Source organism: Cololabis saira, chromosome 9 (assembly GCF_033807715.1).
Source record: "Cololabis saira isolate AMF1-May2022 chromosome 9, fColSai1.1, whole genome shotgun sequence".
NCBI classification, from domain to species: Eukaryota; Metazoa; Chordata; class Actinopteri; order Beloniformes; family Belonidae; genus Cololabis; species Cololabis saira.
Genome location: NC_084595.1, coordinates 23,956,803 through 23,965,772, shown reverse-complemented (window position 1 = coordinate 23,965,772; position 8,970 = coordinate 23,956,803).

The window sequence follows — 8,970 nt, the reverse complement described above, 5'->3', positions numbered from 1 at the left end:
ATAATGTATATTTTATGGCATACAAAGCGGTTTATTGTGATATGTCTTGTATCACATATGGTAGCTATTTGAAGCATGTATGTGAGAACAGGCTGTAGAAACAAACTTGTTTAAGTGGTCAATTAATCTGCTTATCAAAATTTTGGGGAGATTATATGATTTACAGATTGCGCTCTCCCCAAAGTCTGATGTTTATTTATACTCTAATGCGATTAATGTAGTATTTAAATTCAAATTACTAGAGAAGCAAAAATGTAGACAAAGCCTAAGAGAGAATAGCGTCATCACGTTCTGATATAATTTTCACAAATAGCATTTTTGCAATATTAGTAGTTAAGCAATTTAGCTTAAAGGCTTGCACAGCACTGGACAACCATCCCAAATAGTCTGCATTTGCTGTCCTACATCATTACATTAAAAAATAAAACAATGTCACACTATGCAAATGATATATGAAAACTGATTAAAAAGCTTTTCATCCATCCAAGTTTTTCCAGTGCTTTCGTATCAGTCACATGTCTTTTGAGTTATTTGATCTCTGAGCCACCATACAATTGTCCATCCATCCATCCATCGTCCGCCGCTTTATCCGTTCCCGGGTCGCGGGGGCAGCAGCCTCAGCAGAGATGCCCAGACTTCCTTCCAGACACTTCCTCCAGCTCCTCCGGGGGGAGTCCGAGGCGTTCCCAGTCCAGCCGAGAGACATAGTCTCTCCAGCGTGTCCTGGGTCTTCCCCGGGGTCTCCTCCCGGTGGGACATGCCTGGAACACCTCCCTAGAGAGGAGGGACATGCCTGGAACACCTCCCTAGGGAGGCGTCCAGGAGGCATCCGGTACAGATGTCCAAGCCACCTCAGCTGACTCCTCTCAATGTGGAGGAGCAGCGGCTCGACTCCGAGCTCCTCCCGGGTGACCGAACTCCTCACCCTATCTCTAAGGGAGCGTCCAGCCACCCTGCGGAGGAAACTCATCTCGGCCGCTTGTATCCGCGATCTTATCCTTTCGGTCACTACCCAAAGTTCATGACCATAGGTGAGGGTAGGGGCGTAGATTGACCGGTAAATCGAGAGCTTCGCCTTTCGACTCAGCTCCTTCTTCACCACGACAGTCCGGTACACCGACCGCATAACTGCGGACGCTGCACCGATCCGTCTGTCACCACTCCATCGTTCCCTCACTCGTGAACAAGATCCCGAGATACTTGAACTCCTCCACCTGAGGCAGGACTTCTCCACCCACCCGGAGAAGGCACGCCACCCTTTCCCGGTGGAGAACCATGGCCTCGGTCTTGGAGGTGCTGATTCTCATCCCTGCCGCGTCGCACTCAGCCGCAAACCGCCCCAGCACATGCTGAAGGTCCCGGTCTGATGAAGCCAACAGGACAACATCATCTGCAGAAAGCAGAGATGAAATCCTGTGGTTCCCAAACCGGATCCCCTCCGGCCCCTGGCTGCGCCTAGAAATCCTGTCCATAAAAATTATGAACAGAACCAGTGACAAAGGGCAGCCCTGCCGGAGTCCAACATGCACCGGTAACAAGTCTGACCTACTGCCGGCAATGCGAACCAAACTCCTGCTCCGCTCATACAGAGACCGGACAGCCCTTAATAGAGGGCCCCGGACTCCATACTCACCGAGCACCCCCCACAGAGTGGCACGAGGGACACGGTCAAATGTCTTCTCCAGATCCACAAAGCACATGTAGACTGGTTGGGCAAATTCCCATGAACCCTGGAGCTGGACTCTCCATACAATTTTCATTAGCCAAAATGAAACTCAATAAACTTTACTTCCCACTACCAAGCATTTTAAGAAAAACAATAAAATAGAAAGAATAAAGAGCAAATTGGAACATGTTTTTAAAGTGTGGTTCCAGTACTGCCAACAGTCTTATTAAGCTGTACCCTTGATGTACTGAAATACACCTGGAAATGTTTGAGATATTTTCACAGCCCTTTTGTCGATTGTTGAAACCATCCTTGCTTTGACACCAGATCAGATGAGCTCTTTTTCCATCTCTTCTCTGTGAAGAATTGAGAGGAACATACACATTCTCCCTAATGTTTTAACATGCCATTTTACCTCATACTGTGAATACCAGCTCCATGTTACTGCACAACCATTTTTATTAAAACAGACCTAAAAACGTTTATTTTCTGCTCTTTGTTCATACGGTACAAATTGCTGAGCACTATAGGAATTTTGATATTAGTGTTTGTACGACTATATTGCTCAAAATGCCTCAAGACCCTGTCATGACTTTTCTGATTAGTTTTATCTTTTGGACATAGGAAGGAAGAAGATGCTCTCTTGGGCTGATCTCATAGAGGTGGTTAAGAAGCTCCTTGGTGGATGGATAAGATCCGCGTTGAGTTCCTTAAGGCTCCGGATGGTGTGGGGCTGTCTTGGTTGACATGCTTGTGCAACATCGAGTGGCTATCAGGGACAGGTCATCTGGCTTGGCAGACCGGTGTGATGGTCGCCCTCTTTCAGAAGGGGGACAGAAGGGTGCACTCCAACTATAGAGGGATCACTTTCCTCAGTCTCCCTGTTATGGTCCGCCAGATAGACGAATCTCAGATTCAAGAGGAGCAGTGCGGTTTTCATCCTGGCCATGGAACAGCTCTACACTGTAAGGTCCCTGGAGGGGGCATGGGGAATTTGTGCTTTGTGGACTTGGGAGAAGGCATTCGACATCCTACATCTGGTGTCAGAGCTCAGTCCGCATTGTCAGCTGCAAGTCTCAACAAGCCAGGACATGCTAGAGGGATTGTCTCTCTCGGTGGGCATGGCAACCCCCCCGAATGAGCTGGAGAGGGAAGTCTGGGCTCCCCTGCTTAGACTATTATCCCCTCAACCTGACCTCGAATAAGCAGAGGAAGATGGATGGATGGATCGAAAGACATACAGTACGTTAGATACAAATCTAAGAAAAACACACTAAATAGAGAACAACTGAGAAATGAGTTTCAATAAACACACACACACTCCTGGAATTATGACTGCCCATAAAAGTGTAGCACACACCATCTTGTAAAGCCTGCGCATTCTCTCTTGAAGCCTTTGAGACACTTTGGAGCTACAAAAATACAAAGTAATGATCCAAAAACTGAGCTAAAAATGGGGCTGGCTGGTCAAGTCTGTGGGTAACCAGCTCAGTGTTGCTTCCCCTAAACTGCTTTACTATGCTATTGCAGAGCATATTGTCAATTTGTCACTGTCCTGTTGAGGAATGGAAATCAAAAGATGATAAAGCTCTTATCAGAAAAAGGTACAAAAGGGTAATCAGTGTACTGTAGTTACAAAACACTGATGCCCTACATAGGTAAAAGTCGAAATGTTTAACTAGGGATAAGGGGTGTCCCAAGGAGTATTTTACAGGTATGAATAGATTCAGATCAAGGTAAAGAACTCAGGTTTAAATACATTTATACAGTTTCTTAAATACTGGTGAGTCAGAACCAGTGCAGCATGCTCTGAAAGCACTAAAATGGTTATAAATGGCATTCTGACTAAAGTGTAACCTGTAATTTGACTGTCACTTTTTTTCAAATAGTTGTGAATGAAAGCTCTCTGTTGTATGACATCCTTCATGATGTGATGACGGGATAAACAAAGCAGGTTCATAAACACGGCAACACCTGCATAGCCCCCCACCCTGCACACGCAGTACTTGAAACTGACCCAATGTCCCTACGACAAGGTGCATTATTTTAGCTAAACATTTGTGAAAATAATACATGGCTGCACTTGTAGATGATGCCATAAGCTATTTAAAGTACAGTGCTTCTCTTCAAAAGATTAAAATAACTACACCCAAGCAGTTTTTCAGAGTTGGGTCTTGCGTCACCTCTTAAGTAAACAATATAAATGGCGACCTGCCTCACAGCAGACACAACTTTCTAACAATGGGTTTGTTTTTACATGACAAATCACCACAAAAAAACTGACAAGATCAGCAAGTTGTTAATTATCCCTTTTACAGCTCCCCAGTGAAATAGCGTGACCATATCAGTTAAACATAGTTTAATGTACAATGGTCAACAGGGTCAAACTGCAGTATTCAAAAATATGACGTACTGTACTATAAAAGTGGTTGATATACACTCATATCAGCAGCATGGAATGTAAATTACAGTCTCTAAATAAAGCAATGAAGAGTAGTCAATAATTACATTATTACACAATTTGAGTTTCTCAAAATATGAGGAGCATGCAAGACAAACATATCACAGACACGTTTAGTGAATCTAGGACAGCAGCCACGCTACTCCCAGACATCCCTTCAATCAGTGGTCCATTTTATTGCACATTCTTCAAGGGTTTGGAACAAAACAGTGCACACATAGTTACTCATTATGAGTCTAGGCCAATTAGCAGGGTTAGTGGACTCCCCATCATTAGGGTCTTTTAATTGCTGTGGCCTACAGAAATAAGTGGACTTGTGATAATGATAGAGCAGCTGCCCCAAACTTTCCCAACGTCTAAGTGAGTCAATTACTGTAGTTTCATGATCCTTGGCAGGTTTTTCCTCTACAGTGTCCATTATCAGCCTTGCACGCCGTCGATATCGGAGTTAATGTTCACACTTCCAATTGTAAAAAAAAAAGAAAAAGTGAAGGTACAATGAAAAGGATGTAAAAAGTGCCAACAGACAGTAGATGATGGGAAAAAACTAAAAGAAACATACACACTGTAGTATAGTGGCCAAGTCTCACACGTTGCTTTCTGTTGGCAGCAATGCAGTCTCTTAAAAAGTTCATCAGTGAACAATTAAAGTGCTGAACACAGCTTGATGAAATCTATTCCGCAGAAAAAAAAAAAAGAAAAAAAAAAAAAAAAAAAAAGTACTGCGGGGCAGTTCTTGGTATAAACAACCATTGAAATCTGTTCTGGTGACATCTAGTTGCTTTCGCAGCCATGCCAATTTGGCAGCACAATTCAACAAGCCCAACACAATGACAAGAATTCTAGCCATGAAGTATTTTCTATGGCTTGCATTTCAGCATCAGCTGCACAGCAGGAGGCCAGCATGAGGACAACTGAACTGTGCCGCAGTGAAACAAACAGTCACGTCTGACGAACTCAGAGATTTATGACTTCCTTTGTACCTGCATGCCAACACACAACAAGATGTCATGTTTGACAGGCGACAAGAGGCATAAACACTTTTGACTAGTTTATTTGGCTCATGTCCCAGTCCCACAACATAGTCACATGTAAACATTAGTACCGGTAGTTCCTTTTAAAAAATAAACCAAAAAACATTATTCAACTGACAAAAATTAAGTTGGCAATATCAACTATCACTTTGATTTAATAGCTTGCAGCTAAACCTTAGCACCAATAATTTGAAGTAGTCATTTCCTGCATTACTTTATCGTCACTCAGATTGTTGTGATGAAGAGTGGGCCAAAATTCCTCCTCAACATTGCTTCAGTTCTTAGGTGTTGGAGCAGTTTATTATACACAGTTATCTTAAGATCCTTCTGCAGCGTTTCACTTCCAAAACACTGATCTGCTTATAATTCTTCCATTCAAGTGTTCTGGTGAATTTGTTGGCGTGCTTCAGATTATTGTCCTTTTGCATGATCCAATTCTCACCAAGCTTTCCTGTCACACCGATGTCTCACATTTGCCTCTAGACTACTGGTAAAAAAAAGGAGTGCATGGTCAAATAAATGACTGCAAGATAGATTTTGTTTTTTTAATTAAATCTAATCTTCATTACATAATCAATTACTGCATATAGCACTACTTTATTTTGGCCATTATTTTTGTTAAATACTTGCTCAGTGAAAAAAGTTGCATGTTGTTGTTTGTCTGAGGTTGTGTTTGCCATGATCTGATTATTTCTATTATGGTTTTACACCAAAAGACATAAGATTAAAAGTGAGACATATCAACTTTTGCACAACTTTCAAAATAGTTGATTAGTTTCACAATCATTACCGTTTGTTAAAAATAAGACGCTTATTTTAAATTTATGGCTCCAAAGGCTGCAGGAACACACTGAGCCAATTTAAACAAAACATAGATGCCAAAAGTAATTTAATAAGACAACACAAGACTTAATACAAATGTTATATTTTACAGCTGTTCTGCAGTAGTAAATATTCACAGATAAATACCATATATCTGCATTCTGTCTAAATATACCAACGTAAACTTTCTGGTAAATGTCTCAACTATATGACTAAGAATTTGAAAACATTAGTCAGCTGTTTATAACTTACTGGAAAACATGGTGGGAATTAGTTGCCTTTAAATGTAAAGCACTGGCCCAAATCATACATTTTAAGCATCATAAGAAAAAAAAAACAACAAGGAAAAGGTCCAATCAGGGTAGAGAAACCTTACCAAGCTCCAAAAAAAAAAAAGAGAGATCTTGAGGCTATTAGGGGTTAGTAGATTTTTCCAAGTCAGTAATCAAAATTTTAAAGTTTCACCAGCTGCCATCAAAGGCTGCTGTACTTCACTGCATTTTAGTCTTGCTCTCTAGGGGAAGTTCCAGCCTGCCATGTAAATGTTCAGTAGTTTAAAGTCCTTTTAGCACTTGTCATGTCTGACAAATTGTAGCTTCAGGCAACATGGAAAAGAAGAGGTTGGAAGAATAAGAACGGGCCCCCGGTCGTGTTAGACCTGAGACACAAGGTGAAACCTTTAAGGTTTAATTGACAAAATGTATTTGTGTTTTGCTTTTTTCATATGAACCCATTTTGATTCAAGAATGCCGATCTTCTAGCCTAGAGATCTAGATGTTGTTTAAATACAACAGTGTCGATGGCTCTAGCTAAGGAATAATGGCAGCTTGAAAGGGTGTACAGAGACAGACATAACACCTTCCTTCTAATGTTTCAAATCTTCTGTGTATGTAGTTATGGTCTGAATAATGAAACCTGCTGACAAAAGTCTGAAACTATGAGTAATTTACTGGAATGTGGCAAAAATGTACAATGGCTCTCCCTTTACGAGTCATGAACTGTAATCAGCATGACAACATATCAGCATTATAGCAACCCTAGGTCATGTTGTAAGTTACATTTGATGTTTTCTTTTTAATGCCAGAAAATATATTTTGTAAAGAAAACTGTTAAATAACATGCTGTGACAGACGTAAACAGTAAATATCACAGGAAGACATTAGCATCCATGTTTAACAATGCCAGCTCTGAGGATTAGCACCTCATTTATAACAAGGAAGGAAATGTGGAAAAACAAGTTGTTGCCATACGCACTACACTCCAACATCAAACATTCTTTATGTAAATGTGTGGCATTACAATGCAATACCCAGCTAGCTCTTAGTGAGAAAACCTGGCTGTTCCTCACATCTGCTGGTATCAGTAGGGTGCTTAACTAAGGCCCTGCTCTTGACCTCTAAGTTAAAACACCCTCAATCAAAACAAACAAGCAGCAGCTCTCAGATATGCCAATACTAAAATAATGGCTGATGAACATAACAGACACACACATCCAGCTGAACGCTCTGCCTCTGAGTTCTGATGTGAAGGAGCACTGTCTTAAATTTAACCACTGTGGCTTCAGGGGAATTTTCCTGGTATGAATCACACATTTTAATGCTCTCACTGGATGCCATACACCACTGTGAACTTTCCACAACCTACATGTCAGCAAAGCAGTCTCTTGCTGTTGACTTTAACATGGGTGTCATGGTGCATACTGACAGGTTGACACCTAAGTGGACACACACCCTTTGAATAAAAAGAATAATGCAATAGAGAAATGAAGCAACTAACCATACACTCACCAAATCACACCCAGTTATTCAGAAATACCTGCAGGAGCTAAGGAAACGGAAAAATAAATACATTTTGATGATGTCAAACAGGGTGTTGGCTTATGAGTTGTTCAATGTGTCCACCATCTTTAATTGTTCATGTCAAATTGATAATGGGCGTATGGATACCTGAAGTTTTTGTCGGTTACTCCCTTTTCAGAGAGAAAACTTAAAGTGTCTTGTCAGTTTCACCTTGTGACATAATCACTGAAGTATTTTAAAGTCTATGCATGATGGACTCCTTACCCATCATGCATGCATATTATCTATAAAATGAATAAATTAGAAGAGCCTTTTTCTAGAATGTAGACAAAGTTAAAAGGATCTGAAAATGTGAATCATTCGTCATTTCTTTCTGACATTCTTTTTTTCCCCCCACTCTGTTGCAGCGCTGCTGCAGTAGACTGAAATGAGTCAGCTTTGAAGCAGATGAGAGAGGAAAGAGGTGGTTTTACTAATCACCCATTTGAATCATAATCAAACAAACCGATATCACTGCTCAGACTATATCTGACTTGATAGTTAAGAAGCAGCAAACATGCACATTATCAATACTGTGGATACAGCAGACCTTTGAGAAACACATTGATAATTGCTGAATGTTTTCTGGTCTGTTGGGAACATTCTTTGGCTCTTAAACCCGAAGTGAGAGAAACAAGAATCTGAACACTGTTACAGTGGCTGTCTCTGATAAAACTGAAAACCACACTTCTGTGATCCGAAAAAGGAAACTTATCTTTCGGACTAAACCCACTGTGCAAACTTCCTCCATGCATGTGCATGGCAGAGTAAAGCTTCCAGTTACAGATGCTGAAAAGAATGTGAGTCAGATCGCTTTAAATGTTCACTTGCTTCAGTTAGAAGATCACTGCATTTGTAAAACGAAAGAAATCTTTCTTAGTTACAAGATAAAGCATCGGCCCCCTCTCACTCTTTTCTTGAAAAGCCTCTGCTTTGCTCCATCCAAAATTACAGTGATCTGTTTTTGGTTCCTGGATGGCTTCATCCTGAGTGTTTACCAAGTAAAAGAGGGGAAAAAAAGGCAAAGTAGAGGGTAGATAGAGCAAACACATGAAAGCCATCAACCACAGACACAACAGAGAGCACATTCAAAGGGAAGGAACTAAAGAGTAGAAAACATACTTTCACTGTGACTTTTTCTGAGTTGTT